Source organism: Bos taurus, chromosome 10 (genome assembly GCF_002263795.3).
Source record: "Bos taurus isolate L1 Dominette 01449 registration number 42190680 breed Hereford chromosome 10, ARS-UCD2.0, whole genome shotgun sequence".
Lineage (NCBI taxonomy): Eukaryota > Metazoa > Chordata > Mammalia > Artiodactyla > Bovidae > Bos > Bos taurus.
Genome location: NC_037337.1, coordinates 75,767,549 through 75,791,318, shown reverse-complemented (window position 1 = coordinate 75,791,318; position 23,770 = coordinate 75,767,549). Strand labels below are relative to the sequence as shown.

At 39.7% G+C, this 23,770-nt stretch overlaps 1 protein-coding gene across 2 annotated transcripts in view; it reads left to right on the top strand.

Moving 5' to 3' along the window:
• The window catches only part of PPP2R5E (protein phosphatase 2 regulatory subunit B'epsilon), a 160,609-nt gene that overhangs the window by 5,778 nt on the left and 131,061 nt on the right, over positions 1–23,770 (top strand). The window lies entirely within an intron of this gene.

The window sequence follows — 23,770 nt, the reverse complement described above, 5'->3', positions numbered from 1 at the left end:
AAAAATGTTTATTATAGACATCATAGTATTTGACTGTAACTCAGTCAAATAAGTAACACTACCATTATTGCTTAGCATTTTAAAAAGTCTCTTTATTTGCAGAACTGTAATAAAGTGAAAGGAAAGTTTCATCTCTTTTGCTCTTTTTCTAATAGGTGGGGTTTTGAAATTTGTATCAGTGATTTTATTCTCTGCAGAAAGCAGCACCAGCACGTAGTTCTGTCTGTGTTAATATATTAGAGTGACCTGGCTTTTCCTGCAATTGTGAAATTGCAGGATAGACCTTGACATATAGACATCTGAATTTTCTCCATGAAGTACTTCTGAAAGTATTTTCAGAAGGTCCTAAAGTTTTTAAGCTTGAGGGACTTTTCCTCATTTTCCTGATAAGGGAAATTCAGTAGAGGTTGAGTGCCTTATGAGCGTCATAAGAAAGTAAAGACTTTGATGCTTTCTGGGTACCTGCACAGCAGGACAGGAAGCAGACTTTGACAGGTACCTAGGACGAGATAAACACTATGCAGATACACACACACACCCGTGAATAATAATTGCAATAATACTAATAACTACTAGGAGTTATTATCTGGTCAGGTGGTTTATGTTCTCTACCCACTCCTTATTTCCTTCTCTTTTTAACTTTAAACGATTATATACATTTAGATTTGAGAGAAATGTTTTTGAAAACTACCACCTCTTTGAAAATGTGATTATAATGGAAGTGGCATCATTGTTGCTAGGCTCACAATTCATCATACGTTTCTGAGACATTTTGCTTATAGTTCGAACAGTCGGTATCAGATATTCCCAAAACTTTGATGCCTGGAGGTGCTGTTCAGCAGAAAGAAACTCTTTGCCTCTTGATATTGAAACCTTTAGATGGGTAACATTTCTGTGACACTCATTCTCTGATTTTTTTTTTAACTTTAGGCTTATGATTCAGCATACATTTTTATTTTATAGGGTGACAGTTTGTAAGGACTTAAATAATTTCAAGGTAAAACTAGTTTTTGTGCTTTTGAAATTGTTAGATGGGATAATTCCTCTCTTTGATTTGTATCTGGTTTGTATAGTGTATAGGAAAATGCAGATAGAATTTTCAGTTTTTATAATGGTCTAGGGCTCTAAACTGTATTTATAATGAGAATGATCGCCTGAGAAATAGTGTCCTTGATTTTAGTGTTCACCTTCCTTTGTGGAGGTTATGCTGCAGTGTGGCATGGGAGGAGGTACATAGGCTTTGTTTCCTGCAAAAGTTCTAGCTAACTTCTAGCTTTGTTGCCCAGGGCAAGTGAGTTAACGTCAGAAAGCTTGGTTTCCATATCTTTCAAATGGGAATGATAATAAAAATCAAGAGATATGGCAGTACCACATCCAATACATTACTAATTATTGTCATTTAACTGAGATTTCAGAAGTTAGAATATGAATAATGTGAAATTATTATTTGACTTTTTATATTTTCATAGCAAAAAGTTGAAACTGGAAATTTCTCTGAAAATTAGGAAACAAGAGCATAGTTTTGTGGTCAGGAACCTCTTTCCACCCCCAAATATGAAGAAACAGTGTGCAGATATGTTGATTTTGGTAGACTAGTTATTTTAAATATCTTTATCTGAAGATTTTTTTACCTTCTGCATTGGTATCCTGCCACATATTTGAGTGTAATGCTTTTTTATTTTTAACTTACTGGTGGTTTGAATAGATAGTAGAGTTTTATGGTTCAAATTTTGAAAAATACAAAAGGATATGTAATGAAAATTCTTCCTTCCAAGTTGGTTTTCCTATTTAGTTCCCCTTCCCAGAAACAGGCAGCCATAATATACTTGTGTTGTAGGTATAGGCATTTTTAAACCCTTGATTTAATTTGAAATGCACTGAACAGAATGAATTTATATGCACATTTTGTATGCACATGTCCATTTTTTTTTTTAAATGGGAGAATTGTATAACATTTTTCAAATTCTTGAAGGGGTATTGGAATCAAAAAAGGTTCAGAACCATTGATCTAGTGACCTAGTTTGTACCTTAGATTAGTGAAGTATTTCTTTATTTTCTTTTCCCTTATGGTTTATTACAAGATATTAAATATAATTCCCTGTAGGGCCTTGTTATTTCCCTGTTTTATAGTAGTTTAAATCTGCTAACCCCAAACTCCTCTAATTTATTACCCCCCTCCCTTTTCCCCCTTTGGTAACCGTGAGTTTTTCTTCTTTGTGACTCTCTTTCTGTTTTATAATTTGTAATTGATGTATATTCCTTAGGCAACTAAATTGTAGTGTGTGTTTGTGTTATGTGTGAATGGTTTAAAAAAAATAATCATAAGCTTTGCTTTTGAACCAGAAGAACATCTGTAAGTTAATAGGTGTTAATGTTCAGCTTTGCAGCCTTTGAAGCAATGTGGTAATATTTTTCTTCGGGAGAAGAAATTATAAGATTTTGCACAAACCAAATCTCAAATTACACTGTTATCATGTGTGAAAGATTACAGTAGGTGTAGTGAAGAGGTATTTCATTCACTTTTAGGTGGGAATTTATCTATCTTTCTTCATACATATATGTATAAATCTCTCTCTCTCTCTGTATATATATATCTGTTTATCTATATTCTCGGAAAAGGCAATGGCACCCCACTCCAGTACTCTTGGCTGGAGAATCCCATGGACGGAGGAGCCTGGTGGGCTGCAGTCCATGGGGTCGCTAGGAGTCAGACATGACTGAGCAACTTCACTTTGACTTTTCACTTTCATGCATTGGAGAAGGAAATGGCAACCCACTCCAGTGTTCTTGCCTGGAGAATCCCAGGGACGGGGGAGCCTGGTGGGCTGCCGTCTATGGGGTTGCACAGAGTCGGACGTTACTGAAGCGATTTAGCAGCAGCAGCAGCAGCAGCATTTATATTCTCTATATATGTATATCTGTATATATATATATCTAATTATATCTGTATCTATCCTAAAAGTCTGTTTCTGTAGAATAGAGAAAATTCCTGTACAGAGTCTTATGTGGGCCAATATAAATTGAGAGTAAGCATTCCTGATTTGTGAATGATTTAAAAGTAGAGTGGCAGCTTGCATTCATATCCATACCATCTGAGTATGATAATTACTGCTTAATTCTTAACCTAGAATTCATGGATTTCTGGTTGGGGATAGGGTGTATGTGTTATAGATGGGCTTCAAGGTTCTAACAACCTCCTAAAATTTTATGTAAAGTTTCTGTGTATATACTTTTTTTTTTTTTTTTTTGGGAGGACAGAGTTCATTGCTTTCATCAGATACTCAAAGATTTAGCGTAATCATTACTGCTCGTTCCCCAGAGTTAAGTGCTTCCGGCTTAGACTAAAAGATTGGGAAATTGTTATTACTATTACTGTTTTTTCTGTGTATCAGGTTAGCTTTGTGTGTGCACAGATGCATTGGATAATTATCAGTAAATATTGTAAGCTATAAACAGAATTCATCATAAAGTGGGTCTCTCCAGGATATAACCCATCCAAGACATAAAAATGAATTAAATTGTGAAATAAAACCTCTCATATGGTGATCAGATCAGATCAGATCAGATCAGTCGCTCAGTCATGTACAACTCTTTGTGACCCCATGAATCGCAGCACGCCAGGCCTCATTGTCCATCACCAACTCCCGGAGTTCACTGAGACTCACGTGCATCGAGTCAGTGATGCCATCCAGCCATCTCATCCTCTGTCGTCCGCTTCTCCTCCTGCCCCCAGTCCCTCCCAGCATCAGAGTCTTTTCCAATGAGTCAACTCTTCGCATGAGGTGGCCAAAGTACTGGAGTTTCAGCTTTAGCATCATTCCTTCCAAAGAAATCCCAGGGCTGATCTCCTTCAGAATGGACTGGTTGGATCTCCTTGCAGTCCAAGGGACTCTCAAGAGTCTTCTTCAACACCACAGTTCAAAAGCATCAATTCTTTGGTGCTCAGCCTTCTTCACAGTCCAACTCTCACATCCATACATGACCACAGGAAAAACCATAGCCTTGACTAGACGAACCTTTGTTGGCAAAGTAATGTTTCCGCTTTTGAATATGCTATCTAGGTTGGTCATAACTTTCCTTCCAAGAAGTAAGCGTCTTTTAATTTCATGGCTGCAGTCACCGTCTGTAGTGATTTTGGAGCCCAGAAAAATAAAGTCTGACACTGTTTCCACTGTTTCCCCATCTATTTGCCATGAAGTGGTGGGACCAGATGCCATGATCTTCGTTTTCTGAATGTTGAGCTTTAAGCCAACTTTTTCACTCTCCACTTTCACTTTCATCAAGAGGCTTTTGAGTTCCTCTTCACTTTCTGCCATAAGGGTAGTGTCATCTGCATATCTGAGGTTATTGATATTTCTCCCAGCAATCTTGATTCCAGCTTGTGTTTCTTCCAGTCCAGCGTTTCTCATGATGTACTCTGCATATAAGTTAAATAAGCAGGGTGACAATATACAGCCTTGACGAACTCCTTTTCCTATTTGGAACCAGTCTGTTGTTCCATGTCCAGTTCTAACCGTTGCTTCCTGACCTGCATACAGATTTCTCAAGAGGCAGATCAGGTGGTCTGGTATTCCCATCTCTTTCAGAATTTTCCACAGTTTATTGTGATCCACACAGTTACAGGCTTTGGCATAGTCAATAAAGCAGAAATAGATGTTTTTCTGGAACTCTCTTGCTTTTTCCATGATCCGGCAGATGTTGGCAATTTGATCTCTGGTTCCTCTGCCTTTTCTAAAACCAGCTTGAACATCAGGAAGTTCACGGTTCACGTTTTGCTGAAGCCTGGCTTGGAGAATTTGAGCATTACTTTACTAGCGTGTGAGATGAGTGCAATTGTGCGGTAGTTTGAGCATTCTTTGGCATTGCCTTTCTTTGGGATTGGAATGAAAACTGACCTTTTCCAGTCCTGTGGCCACTGCTGAGTTTTCCAAATTTGCTGGCATATTGAGTGCAGCACTTTCACAGCATCATCTTTTAGGATTTGGAATAGCTCAACTGGAATTCCATCACCTTCACTAGCTTTGTTCGTAGTGATGCTTTCTAAAGCCCACTTGACTTCACACTGCAGGTTGTCTGGCTCTAGGTCAGTGATGACACCGTCGTGATTATCTGGGTTGTGAAGATCTTTTTTGTACAGTTCTTCTGTATATTCTTGCCACCTCTTCTTAATATCTTCTGCTTCTGTTAGGTCCATACCATTTCTGTCCTTTATCGAGCTCATCTTTGCATGAAATGTTCCCTTGGTATCTCTGATTTTCTTGAAGAGATCCCTAGTCTTTCCCATTCTGTTGTTTTCCTCTATTTCTTTGCATTGATCGCTGAAGAAGGCTTTCTTATCTCTTCTTGCTATTCCTTGGAACTCTGCATTCAGATGCTTATATCTTTCCTTTTCTCCTTTGCTTTTCGCTTCTCTTCTTTTCACAGCTATTTGTAAGGCCTCCCCAGACAGCCATTTTGCTTTTTTGCATTTCTTTAATATGGGGATGGTCTTGATCCCTGTCTCCTGTACAGTGTCATGAACCTCATTCCATAGTTCATCAGGCCCTCTATCTATCAGATCTAGGCCCTTAAATCTATTTCTCACTTCCACTGTATAATCATAAGGGATTTGATTTAGGTCATACCTGAATGGTCTAGTGGTTTTCCCTACTTTCTTCAATTTAAGTCTGAATTTGGCAATAAGGAGTTCATGGTCTGAGCCACAGTCAGCTCCTGGTCTTGTTTTTGCTGACTGTATAGAGCTTCTCCATCTTTGGCTGCAAAGAATTGAGATGGTCCTTTTCTACTTAGAACTTTCTTCTCTTGGTATCATTCTTCAAATTTCAGCTCAAATGGGACCTTCTTACGGACCATCCTGCATCACTTTAAAAAATAATCTTCTTTGACATTTCTATCATTTTATTGTTTTTTAGCATCATATTTATAACCTGAAATTATTTTATCTTTCTTTACTTGTATGTTATCTGTTTCTCATCCCCCATGAGAATGTAATCTTTAGTGTCAATACCTTGTTTCACTTATCTCTAAGGGCCTAGACCAGTGCCTCATATATAGTTGGTATTCAGTAAGTATTTGTTAGCAAATGAATGAACATTGTTAGATCACAACATTGAGATTATTAGTAATAGCAGTATAGACATTTGTTTTTCCTTTCTAAATATTAAAATTCTTCCCCTCAAATCCAGGCCATGCAGATTTTAACTAGTAATTTACACAAAATAGTAAACTTGTTTAATGAAGATTTTTTAGTTTTAAAGGATCAAATTGCTAAGTGTTCACCTAAAATGCTGAGAATGGGTTTATGTTCTGTGTAATTCTGCGTGTTTCAGGTTAAAAACAGAAGTGGTATCTTGTGGAGAGAGAATAGAGTGGATTATATGTATGGTAGACTAAATCATTCCTTTTACTTAGGGGATTCATCACTTTGATTTTGCACAAGTTAAGATGTTAAGTACAATGAAATTTCTTTTTTCTGCTGGTATTTGGGGACTGAATTATGGGCTGATCAGATTATCAGATGTTCTTTCTTAATATAGTTGGAGAGAATATCTGATTTATAATGGACTTTAAGAGCAATGTTTTATGGTCAGATTTTCTTGTCTTTAAAACTTTTATAATAATGTTAACTCTTAATATTAATTAGATTTTGTAGCACTTGAAAAAGAACAGTAAAGTTTCTTGATATTCCATAAAGGCTAACTAAAGTAATTCTTTGATTTGTTTGCCAATGACATTCTCTTTTACCACTTAAAAATACTTTTCTACCTTTGGTATTGTAAGATTTTATTTAAAAAACCAGGGATCTTATTTTTATATTATAGTACAATTATGCATAAAAGAACTTATGCATGTGATAGCTGTGTATTATTATTGTTACCTAATATATAACAGTATATACCTAACATATGTATCATATATTACTTGTAGGAGGCAGTTACCCTCCCTGAGGTGAGAATGATCTCTGGGGTCACACACACGTAGGTTTGAATTCCAGGTCCTTCACAGCCATGTGACTTCTGAGCATTGGCTTTATATCTTCAAAACTGGGAGTATATGGGACTTCCCTGGTGGCCCAGTGGCTAAGACTCTGTGCTCCCAAAGCAGGGGGCCCTGAGTTCAGTCCCTGGTCAGGGAACTAGATCCCACATGCTGCAACTAAGATCTGGTGCAGCCAAATAAATAATTAAATATTAAAAAAAAACAAAACTGGGAGTGTATTAGAAGAGTAAACTCCGGGAGTTGGTGATGTATAGGGAGGCCTGGCGTGCTGTGATTCATGGGGTCGCAAAGAGTCGGACACGACTGAGCGACTGAACTGAACTGAACTGAACTGGAGAGAGTCAGATTAAGTACCATCAGGCAGGTAAAACATTTAGCTCAGTGATGGGGACATTGTAGGAGTTGAAGAGTATTAACTATCACAATTATGGTAAGAACTGCATAGTAGAAAATGCTTACCAGTGTTTTCAGTTGATTTTTTATTTAATTCATTACATGGACACCCCACTCCAGTACTCTTGCCTGGAAAATCCCATGGATGGAGGAACCTGGTGGGCTGCAGTCCATGGGGTTGCTAAGAGTCAGACACGACTGAGCGACTTCCCTTTTACTTTTCACTTTCATGCATTGGAGAAGGAAATGGCAACCCACTCCAGTGTTCTCGCCTGGAGAATCCCAGGGTCGGGGGAGCCTGGTGGGCTGCTGTCTATGGAGTTACACAGAGTCTGACACGACTGAAGCAACTCAGCAGCAGCAGCAGCAGAAAGATATGGAGTGAGTGGAGCTATGAGAATTAGACTGTAAAAGCAAAAGAGGGAACTGGTTTTTGTGGAACAATCTCAGCATTATTGTTGAGTCAGTTTGAAACCAACTTCTCATTTCAGGAGTAAGAAAGATGGCTAATGTGATTATTTTCAAGGGAAATTCCATTTGTGGAGAGTTACCTAGGAGAAACTATTGTTAGGTAAACTAATTTTGGAAGCTGTCTAGTAGGACAGGATTTACAAACTTTTTTTGTGATTGCTTACTCCTGTCAGTAAAAATAACATGTATTTCTGTTCATATATTATATATATGTGTGCTATTATGTAAATATGTAATGCATGTTAAGAACATACACAGACATTGAAAATTAAAAAGGATGATATTGAAAAATACAATGTGTAGATGTTCTTAATACTTCATCTTTTAACCTTCTTTTCCCTTGCCCGCCCTCCCAGCACATTCACTAGCCTTGGGCATCTCTTTATTTTGATGTTTTGCTTCAAAGAGAGAACCTTCTTTTTAGGTTTTGAGCCTTGCTAAATTTATAGCATTTTGTTTTGAGCCAGAAAGAGTTGACACTGAACCCAGATGTGGAGAATTGAATGTGAATACTTCTTTCTTTATCTTCTTGAGGTTTTTGTCTAGGCTTTTGAGTTTATTGCACCTTAAAGAAACAAAATCTAAATGGATGATTTTGCCAGTTTGAATATCGTAGATGGTTCCTTGTTGAGGGCTCTTTGCTGTTGATGGGTAGGTTTCAGAGGGCTTGTGAATTTAACCCTCATGAAATTCCAGGCAGTATTTTATGTCTCTGTGCAGATTGACATTTTTCTGGGCATAGGGTTTAGAGTGTTCATCAGATTCTCAAAAGGAGTTTCTCCCAAAGGCTAGCAATCATTGCCTTGGGTGGTGGGTGTCCATTTGCTCAGAGCAGAAAGAGAGAGAATTCGTCATATGACCCGTTTCTATAGAAGGGAGATCTCATGTCAAGAGATTTCTCCTGCCTGTGTCTTCTGATTTTTAATTCTTTTTGGTATCAAACAGAATCTTAAAAGATGTTTGAAGGTAGAAGTTGCTACGTGACTCCAATGTGGTTGGTTGGAAAATTTTTGATCAGTGTCTTTTGAAAAATTAAGCTGAATGAATGTAAAATTGAGAGTGCCTGTAAAACAGCATTTTCTCTGGAACAGTTGTAGACCAGGAAGAAGTCGGGTGGAGAAGCTCAGGTTATCTTTGCTGGTGAAGAAATAATTTAGTAACCAGTGAAGCAGAAGAGAAGCGCTGTCTCTTGGTTCTGCCCTGTGCTGGGCCATGTGGCACGTGGTGTTGCATTGACGCTTCGCAACAACACGAAGAGCATGGGATGTTTGCTGTTGACAGAGGGTAGAGAGGGCCCGAGTTGGGGCCCCAGGCCCACCTGGTTTCAAAGCCAAGGCCTTCTCCATTGTATGCATTAGTGGTGGATGAACACAGGTGGGCCCTGGACCTAACAACTTTCTTGCTTATGCTATGCTAAGATGATTTCCTAAGTGAATCATCTTACTACCTCTTGTAAGAACCCTGAAAATTGTGAGGAGATGAGGTGATGAGAAAGAGAAGCAGAGAGTAGAAGAGCAGGGAGCAGCCAGGCTGGCAGGAGCACTGTGGTGATGGAGAAGAGTTGAGGAATAGTAGCAGGCCTCCCAGACTCAGCTCCCTGGAAACGCCAAGGCAGTGCCACCGAGAGGCAGACAGAAAGGGTAGTTGGCACCTCACAGTGGCAGGGAGAGGGAAGATGCCTCCCTGGACCCCTGTTGTCACTGTCACCGTTAAGTCCAGATAGAGTTTGATAAACAGGTAGCACTCTTGCCATGGTGGTTTCTTTTTCTTTTTTCTTTTTCTGGCTGCACAGTGGCATGTGGGATCTTAGTTTCCTGACCAGGGATTGAACCTGCACCCGCTGCAGTGGGAGGGTGGAGTCTTAATCTCTGGGCTACCAGGGAAGTCCCTGGCAGTGTTTTTTTTTTTTTACCATTTATCTTCCCATCTTTGGGAACTAGCATATTGTAGGAAAGGGTCTTGGGTTCAAGCCTGGGTGATAATTCTAGCTTTGTGAATTGAGATCGGGTATTTAACCTCTTTGGAGCTTCAGTTTCCACTTTGTAGAGGGGGACTCATACATCCCAAGGTGGTTGTGAGGAATGAGATCATGTGGGTAAACTGCTAATGTGTGGTTGGTGCTTAATAAATAGTCCTTCGCTTGCTTTCTGTTTGCCATTGATCTTTCTTTGAGTCACTCCTGTGGGCCTGTATCATGTTTCAGAGTATACAGTGTGAAGGAAGAGATCTGGCAAAATTCCATCCTTTTATGTAGGCACCATGAAAGCCTTTTTGTCTTTTAAAAAAATTTATTTATTTTTAATTGGAGGATAATTGCTGAACAATGTTGTATTGATTTCTGCCATGCATCAGTGTGAATCAGCCATAGACACACATATGTCCTCTCCCTTTTGAACCTCCCTCTCACCCCATCCCACTTCTCTACGTTCTCACAGACCACTGGGTTGAGCTCCCTGTACCATACAGCAAATTCCCACTGGCTATCTATTTTACATATGGTAATATATATGTTTCAATGCTGCTATTTTAATCTGTCCCCCCTGCCCCCCCAGCTCTGTCCGCAAGTCAAAAGACTTTCATCTTAAGGTGAGGTTACATCTTAATATAATTAATTTGTGGTTGCCAGTGTCTGGAACATGGTTCAGAGTAAAACATTAAAGCATGAAAAAGAACTTGGAGAAAATTGGGACTTGCTACCATTTCAGGAAAAGTGCTATCTTCTGACAGGAAAGATACAGGCTTTGGAATTAGCCTTTCACTGAAACATGCCCAGAAGACCCGCTCCATTGAGGGGTTGCACCTTAGCCATACCTTATAAGGGTATAAGTGAGAGTTCAGAGTGGTTCCAGGCTCCCAAGGAGCTCTTCGTGTATTCTTACATTAGCAGTTTGGAAATCACAGCCAGACTGTACCTTCCACATTGTAAAACTGTAACACTTTTTTTGAATGAATATTTTGAAATTCAAGGACATTTAGCAAAAATAATGCTTCTTTTAAGGGTCAGAAGGCTGTTTCAACCTTTTGACTCATCAAGTTAAATTTTCAGAAAGTTAGTGATGAATAGGACTGGTGTTTTACCTTAATTTGTGAGCAAAAGTCAAAATAACTTGAAAGCACATTGATACAAGGGACTTTCTAAAAGTAAAAGGAAGTTTCAGTACTCTCCGTTCCACCTTCAGCTACATCTACACGTGATAGAACCAACTGTTATTTTTAATGGTACCTAGTGATTTAGAAGGGCTTCCCTGGTGACTCAGAGGTAAAGACTCTGCCTGCAATGCAGGAAACGTGGGTTCGATCCCTGGTTGGGGAAGATCCCTGGAAAAGGAAATGACAGCTTACTCTAGGGCTTCCCTCATAGCTCAGTTGGTAAAGAATCCACCTGCAATGCAGGAGACCCTGGTTTGATTCCTGGGTCGGGAAGATCCTCTGGAGAAGGGATAGGCTACCCACTCCAGTATTCTTGGGTTTCCCTTGTGACTCAGTGGGTGAAGAATCTGCCTGCAATATAGGAGACCTGGGTTCCATCCCTGGGTTGGGAAGCTCCCTGGAGAAGGGAAAGGCTACTCACTCCAGTATTCTGGCCTGGAGAATTCCATGGACTGTATAGTCCATGGGGTTGCAAAGAGTTGGACATGACTGAGTGACTTTCACTTCACTAGTGTTCTTGCCTGGGAAATTCCTTGGACAGAGGGAGCCTGGTGGGCCACGGTCCCTGGGGTCCCAAAGAGTTGAATACGACTTAGGGACTCAAAACAACAGCAGCAACAACAGTGATTTAGAAATAAAATATATCTCACTTTAAGAAAGGATTCGCTGGTAGCTCAGATGATAAAGAGTCTGCCTTCAGTGTGAGAGACCTGGGTTTGACCCCTGGGTCAGGATGATCCACTGGAGAAGGAAATGGCAACCTACTCCAGTACTCTTGCCTGGAAAATCCCAAGGATGAAGGAGCCTGGCAGGCTACAGTCCATGGGGTCACAAAGAGTTGGACACAACTGAGCAACTTCTCTTTCCTTTTCTTTAAGAGGGCTTAAGGATGTTTTAATCAATAACAGTTAAGATGAAGTCCTAAAACTCAGTCATTTCAGTCTGGGATGTGACTGGATCTTGGAGATCTGTCTATAACTTTTCATGTATGAGGAATCTTGGCGTAACCTTTGGCTATTGAGAAAAGCTTGTGCTTTACTACCTAAACGTAGTTATTTCTTAAAAATTTGAATAGAGCTTTATTTTATTGTGTTTAGACTTACAACTTAACATTGTAAAAGGCATTTCAGGTAATAGTGGAATTTATTTAGGCATTTCTGGTTTAGTAGTATGTTCAAGAAATGGTATATACTTTAAATACCCTTGGCTTACAAGTGGTAGGTCCTGTACTCATGCTCTTGAATTTCAGTGAGATCTGAATGAAATAAATTGTGTGCAGGTATTTTTCAATGTGTATAGAAGCAAACACCTATGAAAAGAGTCTGCATTTGACTCTGGCTAAATTGGTCACATCCAAGGGACTTAAATTCTCATTTTTGAAGTTGTTTTGTGGGCTGTTTAATTCATTTTGTTCATTTGTTCCTTCATTCATTCATCAGATTTCTACTTTGTGGTGTGATGTACCAGGCACTGTCTTGGGAACATGGTGATGGGCAAAACAAGAAGACTGATGAGGTGCTTCTTCTCAAAAGGCCGTTGTAGCTGGAGGTCAGAGACTGATAGAGCTCTTCAGGTTGTTTGCCCAAATAATTCAGGCTAGGTTAAAGTTTGTCCTTGATCCTGAGGGTATTTGTTGTCTGTTGTTGTTTAATTCTGTGACCCCATGGACAATAGCCTGCCAGGCTCCTCTGTTCATGGGATTTCCCGGGACATTTCCTTCTCCAGGGGATCTTCCCAACCCAGGGTGTTTCCTGCAATGGCAGCCAGGTTCTTTACTGTTGAGCCCCCGGGGAAGCCCAGGGGTATTTGCACATAGCTGTAAATATACAATGATAGACTATATACATCACTTGTAAATAAACCTCCTACTCAGTCAGTCACGAGGAGTATTTTCCCCTCACGTTTATATATTCCCTTTAAAAAAAGTCATTTGTTTGGCTGTATCGGGTCTTGGTTGTATCATATGGGGTCTTTTGTTGCAGCCCACGGACTCTCTAGCTGTGGTGCTCGAGCTCTGGAGTGCACAGATTCAGTAGTTGCGGCTCGTGGGCTTAGTTGCCTTGAGGCATTTGGGGATCTTCCCAGGCCAGGGCTCGAACCCGTGTCCCGTGTACTGGCAGGCAGATTCTTAACCACTGGACCACTAGGGAAGTCCTTCATGTTTAAATATTCTTGTGTTATGCTTTAAATTTCTTTTTTTGTTATATGTGACAATTAATAGCATTGTAATTATTTTCAGTTCAGTTCAGTTCAGTTGCTCAGTCGTGTCCGACTCTTTGCGACCCCATGAATCGCAGCACTCCAGGCCTCCCTATCCATCATCAACCCCAGAGTTCACTCAGACTCACATCCATTGAGTCAGTGATGCCATCCAGCCATCTCATCCTCTGTCGTCCCCTTCTCCTCCTGCCCTCAATCCCTCCCACCATCAGAGTCTTTTCCAATGAGTCAACTCTTCGCATGAGGTGGCCAGAGTACTGGAGTTTCAGCTTCAGCATCATTCCTTCCAAAGAAATCCCAAAGCTGATCTCCTTTAGAATGGACTGGTTGGATCTCCTTGGAGTCCAAGGGACTCTCAAGAGTCTTCTCCAACACCACAGTTCAAAAGCATCAATTCTTCGGCGCTCAGTCTTCTTCACAGTCCAACTCTCACATCCATACATGACCACTGGAAAAACCATAGCCTTGACTAGATGGACCTTTGTTGGCAAAGTAATGTTTCTGCTTTTAAATATGCTGTCTAGGTTGGTCATAACTTTCCTTCCAATGAGTAACCGTCTTTTAATTTCATGGCTGCAGTCACCATCTGCAGTGATTTTGGAGCCCCAAAAAATAAAGTCTGACACTGTTTCCACTGTTTCCCCATCTATTTGCCATGAAGTGATGGGACCAGATGCCATGATCTTCGTTTTCTGAATGTTGAGCTTTAAGCCAACTTTTTCACTCTCCACTTTCACTTTCATCAAGAGGCTTTTGAGTTCCTCTTCACTTTCTGCCATAAGGGTGGTGTCATCTGCATATCTGAGGTTATTGATATTTCTCCCAGCAATCTTGATTCCAGCTTGTGTTTCTTCCAGTCCAGTGTTTCTCAAGATGTACTCTGCATATAAGTTAAACAAGCAGGGTGACAATATACAGCCTTGACGTACTCCTTTTCCTATTTGGAACCAGTCTGTTGTTCCATGTCCAGTTCTAACTGTTGCTTCCTGACCTGCATACAGGTTTCTCAAGAGGCAGGTCAGGTGGTCTGGTATTCCCATGTCTTTCAGAATTTTCCACAGTTTATTGTGATGTACACAGTCAAAGGCTTTGGCATAGTCAATAAAGCAGAAATAGATGTTTTTCTGGAACTCTCTTGCTTTTTCCATGATCCAGCGGATGTTGGCAATTTGATCTCCGGTTCCTCTGCCTTTTCTAAAACCAGCTTGAACAGCAGGAAGTTCACGGTTCACGTATTGCTGAATCCTGGCTTGGAGAACTTTGAGCATTACTTTACTAGCATGTGAGATGAGTGCAATTGTGCAGTAGTTTGTGCATTCTTTGGCATTGCCTTTCTTTGGGATTGGAATGAAAACTGACCTTTTCCAGTCTGTGGCCACTGCTGAGTGTTCCAAATTTGCTGGCATATTGAGTGCAGCACTTTCATAGCATCATCTTTCAGGATTTGAAAGAGCTCAGCTGGAATTCCATCACCTCCACTAGCTTTGTTCGTAGTGATGCTTTTAAGGCCCACTTGACTTCACACTGCAGGATGTCTGGCTCTAGGTCAGTGATGACACCATCGTGATTATCTGGGTTGTGAAGATCTTTTTTGTACAGTTCTTCTGTGTATTCTTGCCACCTCTTCTTAATATCTTCTGCTTTTGTTAGGTCCATACCATTTCTGTCCTTAATTGAGCCCATCTTTGCATGAAATGTTCCCTTGGTATCTCTAATTTTCTTTAGAGATCTCTAGTTTTTCCCATTCTGTTGTTTTCCTCTATTTCTTTTCATTGATTGCTGAGGAAGGCTTTCTTATCTCTTCTTGTTATTCTTTGGAACTCTGCATTCAGATGCTTATATCTTTCCTTTTCTCCTTTGCTTTTTGCTTCTCTTCTTTTCAAAGCTATTTGTAAGGCCCCCCCCAGACAGCCATTTTGCTTTTTTGCATTTCTTTTTTATGGGGATGGTCTTAATCCCTGTCTCCTGTACAATGTCACGAACCTCATTCCATAGTTCATCAGGTACTCTATCTATCTAGGCCCTTAAATCTATTTCTCACTTCCACTGTATAATCATAAGGGATTTGATTTAGGTCATACCTGAATGGTCTAGTGGTTTTCCCTACTTTCTTCAATTTAAGTCTGAATTTGGTAATAAGGAGTTCATGATCTGTAATTATTTTGAGGTAGTCTTATTATTGGAGTTGGAATTTTAAAAAGTTCTTTTTTCTTGTCATGGTAACATCATGGCTTGTCATTTTCTGACACTGAGGTTTCTTTGAAAACAAATCACTTAATCATGACTTGCTTTTAAAAAATTTTTACCAGTTTACTTTCAGACTATAAACATGAAGTGTACAAAATGGAAAAAAGTCTTTTTAAAACTAAATAAAGTCCACTTGTAGGTCCAGCTACACGCTCTATAGATGGCACTGTGTTATTAAAGTGCGTGGTCTTAAGTTTTCATGTTTTAATTCACTCTTTAATGAACTGCTGCTTGGAGTAGTGGGGGACATAATACAGTAGATTTAATTCATTAATACAAGAAAGGTTTGGAAAGATTAGAGCTAGATGTACTGTCAACACCACTTGAAGCTCATTAAATGAGAATGTAAGCAACAGTAAACCACAGTTAGGCAAAGCAATTAACACTGGTAAGCATTATGGTTACTGTGAAGATTGGGAAAAACAAATGGAAAGTATTTTAAATTTGACAAATTGAATGAAGTTAAAAATTGAATCCACCTCTTTATCACTTGCTAATTTTAAATTTTCCCGAGCTATTATGATTTAAATTATTGGGTGTTATCTGTGCTGCGTTCTGTGGGTGGTGAAAATTGAGTGGAGTGAGTGCTTTTCAGTACCAGTGCTTGAAGCAAAATTGGATTTGTGAGAGTTTGTGATGTCTCAGACTCTGACTTGTGGGAGTGTACAACAGAATAAATAAAAGAACTGTAGAGTTTGGAGTTTTTGACAGTCAGAGCTTAAAGGACCACTCTTGTACATCAGTGGTTAATGAATTTCAAAATGATTTTAGAATCAATGTACAGTCCTCTAAGTGCAAATCTGTATTTAATGTTAGCACGCTCTTGGTGAAATTATATTTCTTTGCAGTTTTACTTACTGGAATATTTTCTTTTAGTTGTTAAAATAACACTTTACCTTCATATATTTCCTGGCTAGAAAGACCCCCTTTTTATTTTGTAGTATCTCTTAAGAGATAGTAGGGATAGATAGAAGGGAATAATTTCTTCGCATCAGAGCATCGTAGTTAATAATTGATACTCATTTCTCCATAAATATAAGGATAATTGTGTAGTTATTTGCCCTGCTTGGTGAGACAGTTGTAATGTTTTGCTTGACTCATGTGGAAAAGATGAGAGATCAAGAACTTCTCCACAGGGTGGTTTTGAGTGTTGAATGAGTTAATTTAGCTAATGCTCGGAGCAGGGCCTAGCTCATGCCAAGTATTATATAAATGTTAGCTAGCTTTGTCATTGTTGTTACAGTTATTATCATTTATTTATAAATAGTACTGAATTGTATCTTAAGGCTTGGGTTTCAATTGAATCCTGTGAGGATGATCTATTTTTGTATACCATGTTTAGGAAGGGTGTTTTGTTTTTTGAAATCTGTTTGGTCTATACATAGACAAAATTGTTTAAGCAAAACAGTGTATTAGTAAATGTATTACAGTTACTAGTGGACTTTAAAGAACATTTAAAACGAGTTTTTGAGTGAAGAAATATTTGGAAGCTGTAAAAAAAAGATTACCGAACCCAAGGACTAGTCTAGCCAAGAGTGAGCTGCAGTGCGTTATGATGGATGCGGAAGCATTGTGCTCACCTGTCTTCCCCAGCTGGTGTGTCCTGTGCTTTGAAGGGAGGGAGGCTTGGAGTTGCATGTGTGTGATGACACTGAACATTGTCACGTGAGACATCAGGAGGGACCGTAGGTGGTTGCTAAATGGAGTTAAGACGTTGGTGGATGCTACCTGGACAGATAGAAAATAGTTATCAACCTAACATCTTTCATTTCGTGGGACCATTAGAAAATCGTAAAAATCCAAAGCAACTCCCCAAATCTAAGAATTTGTTAGGAGTTTTGCAAAAGTATCTTTGGAGCAGGTGGTTTAGAGTATGAATTTCAGGTGTGTTAGAAATTTTCCTTCATCTGTGAGTTTTTACCTAAAGCTGTTTTTATGAACTGAGATTATGGATTCAGTGAACCTGTATTTAGTCTTTCTTCAGGCCTAAACCTAGAAAGTTTTTTTTCCCTTTTTCTTTCCCATGGGAAGTTATGGTTGTTACAATGTTCAGACCACTCTTTTCTCATCAGATGGTAAAGAATCTGCCTGCTGTGCAGGAGACATGGGTTCGGTCCCTGAGTGGGGAAGATCCCCTGGAGAAGGAAGTGGCTACCTACCTCAGGATTCTTGCCTGGAGAATTCCAAGGACAGAGGAGCCTGGCGGGCTGCAATGGGGTCACAGTCAGACCTGACTGAGCGACTGATAGAAATCTAGAAGGCTTTTTTCCCTTTTTCTTTCCCATGGGAAGCTGTGGTTATTACAATGTCCTGACCACTCGTTTCTCATACTTGTCTCACGATAATGAGTTTTCCCATTGATATGTCTTCAGTTTCTGTTGAGAAATAATGAATTCAAATAAGTGACTGTGAATTGAAAACATTCATGAAAACAGCATATACATACACTGAAGTAGGTATATAATGAGGGAAACCAAGGCTCCAGGAAATTACTGGCAGTTCAAAGTTCAGTAAGTGGAGTCGAATTGGAATGCGTTCAGAAAAGAACTCTCTCTTCCCAGTGACCTTTCTCCTTGAACTGATAGATGCTGATGATTCTGTTCTACCTTGAATTTTTACTTTTTATCTTAAAGATTTAAAGTAAAGACGCAAACTTGGAGAAATGAAAGCTTCAGTCAAGGCAAGGCACTTTAGGTGTATACTGTACTGTTTGACTTCAGCTTTGTTGAAGCAAGAGATGGTTCCTAGACTTTTTTCCCCGCTATCTGTTTAGAAAAAAATTTTTAAGACAGATTTTTGACATTTATTTTTCCAACTCGGTTTCTCTTGCTTAGTTTTTTTTTTTTGTCTTTCAGGTGAGTTTACTTCAGGCCATATAGAACTAGCTGTGACTGGGTCATAAATACAGACGTAGCATGGGAAGCTAGGGAGACTGATGATTAAGACACGAAAATGTTACATAGCCAGCAAGGTAGGGTTATGGGAAGAGGCTAGGTTTGTGAGCCAGCCAGCCTGACGTCTTGGAATTCCATCCAGTTTTCCTTGCAAACTGGTTGACTTTGGACACATAACTTTCTCAGAGCCTCAGTTCAGCCTCTCAGTCGTGTCTGACTCTTTGCGACCCCATGAATCGCAGCACGCCAGGCCTCCCTGTCCATCACCAACTCCTGGAATTCACTCAGACTCACGTCCATCGAGTCGGTGATGCCATCCAGCCATCTCATCCTCTGTTGTCCCCTTCTCCTTCTGCCCCCCAATCCCTCCCAGCATCAGGGTCTTTTCCAATGAGTCAACTCTTCGCATGAGGTGCCCAGAGTATTGGAGTTTCAGCCTCAGCATCAGTCCTTCCAATGAACACTCAGGACTGATCTCCTTTAGAATGGACTGGTTGGATCTCCTTACAGTCCAAGGGACTCTCAAGAGTCTTCTCCAACACCACAGTTCAAAAGCATCAATTCTTCCGCGCTCAGCTTTCTTCACAGTCCAACTGTCACATCCAGACATGACCGCTGGAAAAACCATAGCCTTGACTAGACTCAGAGCCTCAGTGTACTCATTTGTAAAGTGTTGATAGTATCCATGTCTATAATATGTCTCGACCAGTACCTCACGCATGGCAGAGACTTGCTGATTGACCCTTGTCATGGTATTTCCGTCTTTGGGTCAGGGACCATGTCCACTTATGATTATATTCCCACTGTCTAGGACAGTGTCCCTTCACATTGTCCCTGTTGATTGAGTACCTGTTGAGTTGGAGCCATCCTTCAGATAGGAAAGGAATTCTTTATATATGTAAAGCAGTGCTGACTCATCCCTTTTTCTTTTCTGATTTGTATCTTAAATATTCTTTTAAACAAGTGTACATATATATTTTAAATGAAGAGACTTTTATGTAACATAGTTGTTTAATAAACTGAACATTGCTTTAAAGACAGATGTCTATGACTGCTTGCCCTGGTTAGGGTGAAAAGGTGCTGCTTTGGATAGAGCCCAGTCTCTGAAAGGATTATCTGAAGGTGCCAAGTGCTTTGAAAGGCTTCCTCTTCTGCTTTTATCTTCAGTCTCTTCAGCTGTGATTTAGAACCGTCTGTGTCTGGTGTGTTGGAGACATAGCATGAGTGCTTATAGAGTGAATGAATATGCTGATGGTTCAGATATCAAAATTTTGTGGGATCTTCATTGGGTACTGTTTATTTAATCATCTTTGCAAAGCAGAGAGAGTATGCAAACATTAAATGAATTTTAGTACCTTCTTGACAATAAAACCACCTCAGTTTCCTGTCACATCCTAAGTGTAGACCAAACAGACTTGCTGGTTCACAGTAATTGCTGCTGACACTAACCTGGCACTTTACTGCTCTCCTTAAAATACACCATAGAGAAGTTTCCACTGGTTTAGCAGCTAGGGCCTGAAAAGCGTCACATTTGTGTAGTCTCCTTTGGTTGGATATGTAGGGGATGTATGCGTGAAAGAGGGAGCTGCAGGAGAGAGTGTGTATGTTCTCGTCTTTTCTCTCACTTTGGCCCAACTTTTCTTGTAGGTATTTATGTCATCTCAGATGCACTGGTTGTGGCTCATTTGTGCTGTAAAAGTTACTACTCTGGTCCTCTGTGTAGTTTCTCTTTTCTCTTTAATGGACTTTTTTTCTTCACCCAGTCTGTCGCTTGTTTGGTGTGTGTTCAGGAAATCTAAAAAGCTTATTTTAATTCTAGCCTTAAGCTAACATAATTAAAAAGGAAAAGTTTCTGTTGGTTATTGCAGGAAGCCCTCCCTACTTCTGCTCCCCGCCTCCCACGCCCTACCATCAGTATATTTTTTAATAACTCAGGAAGAAGTGAATTTTAGGTTTTCCATGTCCCTTCATTAGGGAGTATAATTAAGAGGTGAAAGGATTTGATGTGGCTTGCTAAATTTTTGAGTAACAGGAGAAGCACACTGAGTGGTTCATATTTTTGAAAATCTGTACAGTATTTGGGAACATTTTCTTTTACTAGAAGCTTTATTTTCTGGACTCTTCATTTTTCTGTGCATACTTTGATAAGACTCAGTCTGTCTGTCCTTGTTCTTTATACTTGAAAGGAGATGCAATGTATATTCTGAATAGACCAGCCTGTGACCCTGGGAGGCCTTTGGTGAGCGTAGCTTCAGAAACAGAGGTAATCAGAATCTGTCCCCAGGAATTTCCTTTCTTCCCGGAGACACGTTTCCAAACGCCAAATATAAACTAAGCCCATAAACTCTGGCAAGTGCTTTCCTTTAACCATCCAAACAGTTTCTGTTTCAGTTCTAAAAAAGGTAATTTTCCCCCTCCCATTAAATCTTTAGGTTTTCAGATTAAAAAAAAATATTTTGTGAGGCAGAGTGGATTGTTAACAGTGATTATCTTTGGGGAAGTAAGAGGGTTTCATTTTCAAACTAGAGAAAGTAAGCAAGTGGGAATAAAATGATCCATTTAACATTGGTGATCATTAGATTAAGCCTTTATATAGTTAGTTGTAACCTGAGAAAACATGAATAGGAGTTTATCCATATAGCGTAAATGCTTCTACTGAAAGCAGTTAATAGTCGAAGTATTATTTGTATGTAGGTATGCCTGTCCTTCTATTCTTCCACCTTCTATCTACCCATCTGTCAAGGAAGAGTGATCTCAAGTTGTGATCTCTTTAATATAATTGGTTTCTTTTCTATAAGGAAAGAGTTTTAATTACTCATCTGTCTACACAGCCTTGAAAAAGTTATCATTTTTAATGTTTAGAAGGGAGGTAAAGTACTTTGTAATTTTCAGAAATGGTGTGTAGGACATTGCAAAGAAAAAGTCTATCGGTGTGAAATCTTTTATTCTCACAGTTTTCTGAGATGCTTATCTTGGTGATTTTATTTCACAAAGAACTCAGCTCCCTGAGTCTCATACACCACACTTTAATGAGCTACACAGTAATTTGTGACTTGTGCTCTCTCCTTTTTAATCAGCTTATCACTCATCAACATCATACCCATTTTGTATCAATTTACTTTACAATTGAAACTTTCTTTTTGTGTAATGCTATTAGAGAAACCAGGAGAGCTTAGTGGTTTGCTTTCAATTTGGGGGATCAAAAGGTATTCACTTAGCTTTTGCTGCTTAACAAATGATTCCAAAACTTGGTGGGTTAAAACAGCCATTTAGTTAGCTCACCATTCTGTGGTTTGGCAGTTGGGGTTGGGTTCAGCTACGTGATGGTCCTGGCCTCTGCTGGGCTCACTCTTGCACCTGCAGTCAGCTGGTGCATAATAGTGTCATTCATACATCTGATCGTTGGTTGACCGTTGACTGGCTGTGGCTGCAGGGGTGTCTGGGCTGTGTTGACTCTCACCATGCAGCAGGTTAGCTTGGTTTTCTTTATGTGGTGGATTGTGGGGTGCTGTGAAGCAGTGAGAGAGGGCAATCATTAATGCTTCAGGACTTTTCAAATCTCTTGCATTATTTTTGCTGTTATCTTATTGGTTAAAGCAAGTTACAAGCAAGCTGAAATCCTAAGGGTGGAGAAAGACTCCACCCCTTTGTGGGAGGAGCTCTAAAATTGTATTGCAGTGTCATGAATACAAGGAGGAGAAGAATTAGTGACCATTTTTGCAGTCTGTGAAAGATATTCTGAGGACTTCAGGTCTTGTTTCAGTGGATATTGTCTCTCTTTTGAAATACATGTGGAATCTACCACCACTTCTGGTCCTACCTCCAAGTCCAGACCACAGTCACCTTCTGTCTCCTAACAGGTCCCCCGCTTCCACCCTTGCCCCTGTATTCTACACAACAGCCAGAGCAGACTTTTTGAAATAAGAATCAAATCATGTTTAAAACCTTCTATTCACTTCTCATCTCTTTCAGAACAAAATTTAAACTCCCTACTGTGGCTGTAAGACTGCACGATGTAGCCCTTTCTCTGACCTCTTCTTACCTCACTCTTCTCACTCACCCTGTCCAGTTCCACTGCCCTTCTGGCTGTTTCTGATACACTAACTTGTTCCTGTCTCAGGGCTTTATCTTTGCTCTTTCTCTGCCAGATATTCTGCACAGCTCCTCTCTTCTGTTAGATCTCTGTTTATATCCTCTTTGCAGAGAGGCCTTCACTGATATCCCCACGTAAACTAGCATTCTTTCCTACCAGTCTCCAGCTGGCATTATTTTACTCCCTAGCTCTTATAATCACTTGCTGCTGCTGCTAAGCCGCATTAGTCGTGTCCGACTCTGTGCAACCCCATAGACGGCAGCCCACCAGGCTCCTCCATCCATGGGATTTTCCAGGCAAGAGTACTGGAGTGGGTTGCCATTGCCTTCTCCATATCATCACCTGACGTGTGTTTATTTCCTCTCTCCTCCAGGTAGAATGTAAACTCCTTGAGGGCCAAGATTGAGTGTTTATTCCCAATGACTGGAACAGTGCCTGGAGCAGGGTATATGCTCCCTGAGCCTCAGTGGAATGACCATTAGGTGATATTCATCACTGGGCCTTGTTGATGGCCGTTCACTAGAGCTAGTTTCATCTGTGTCCCGTTGTTTCTGGGCTGGAAGCAGCCTCTCTCTTCCCCTTGCCTGATGCTCAGCTGGACCAGTGTAATGGTATTTAATGAAGTAGTCATTCAGTTTCCCTTAAAAAATTTTAAACAATCTAAATATAATGATTTTTGGATCATTTTTCTTTATAAATATCTGTATGGACTCAGGAAGATAATCATTCTCTTTTATCCTGATGGCTTATGTAAATGCATAAATATTCATTCATTCATTGTTTTTTTGTTTTTTGTTTTTGCAGAAGGTTGCAAACAGCAAACTCTCAAGGCTAAATGGGGAGGTTCAGCTGTTGTGGTGTTAATACCTTTTTTTTTTTCCTTCAAAGATAATTGTCAGAGTTATTTGTCAGAAAGTTAAGAGCACCTCACAGAGAATGACCGAACTTCCTGAGAATTGTTAATGACAAGAAAAATACTCCTACTTAAGTGACAAAACAAATCAAGAAATAGCAGTTCCATACGTTTGTTCCCAAGAATATATAAGTTGTTGTTTTTTCAAATACAAATAATACATTAAAATAATATAAACTATCATTTGCTGGTGGGATGAAGGATAACCTTCTTTATATGTTCATATTGTCTAAAGAAAGTACTACTTCTGCAAACAGTACATTTAAACCTGGGAAATAAAATGGCAAAAAATCAACAACATGATATTTTTATTAAGAAAATCAAGCGGGAGAATGAAATAGGGCCCATAAATTCTTCGCAAGAGACATAAACAGATCTTGAAGGCTGCTA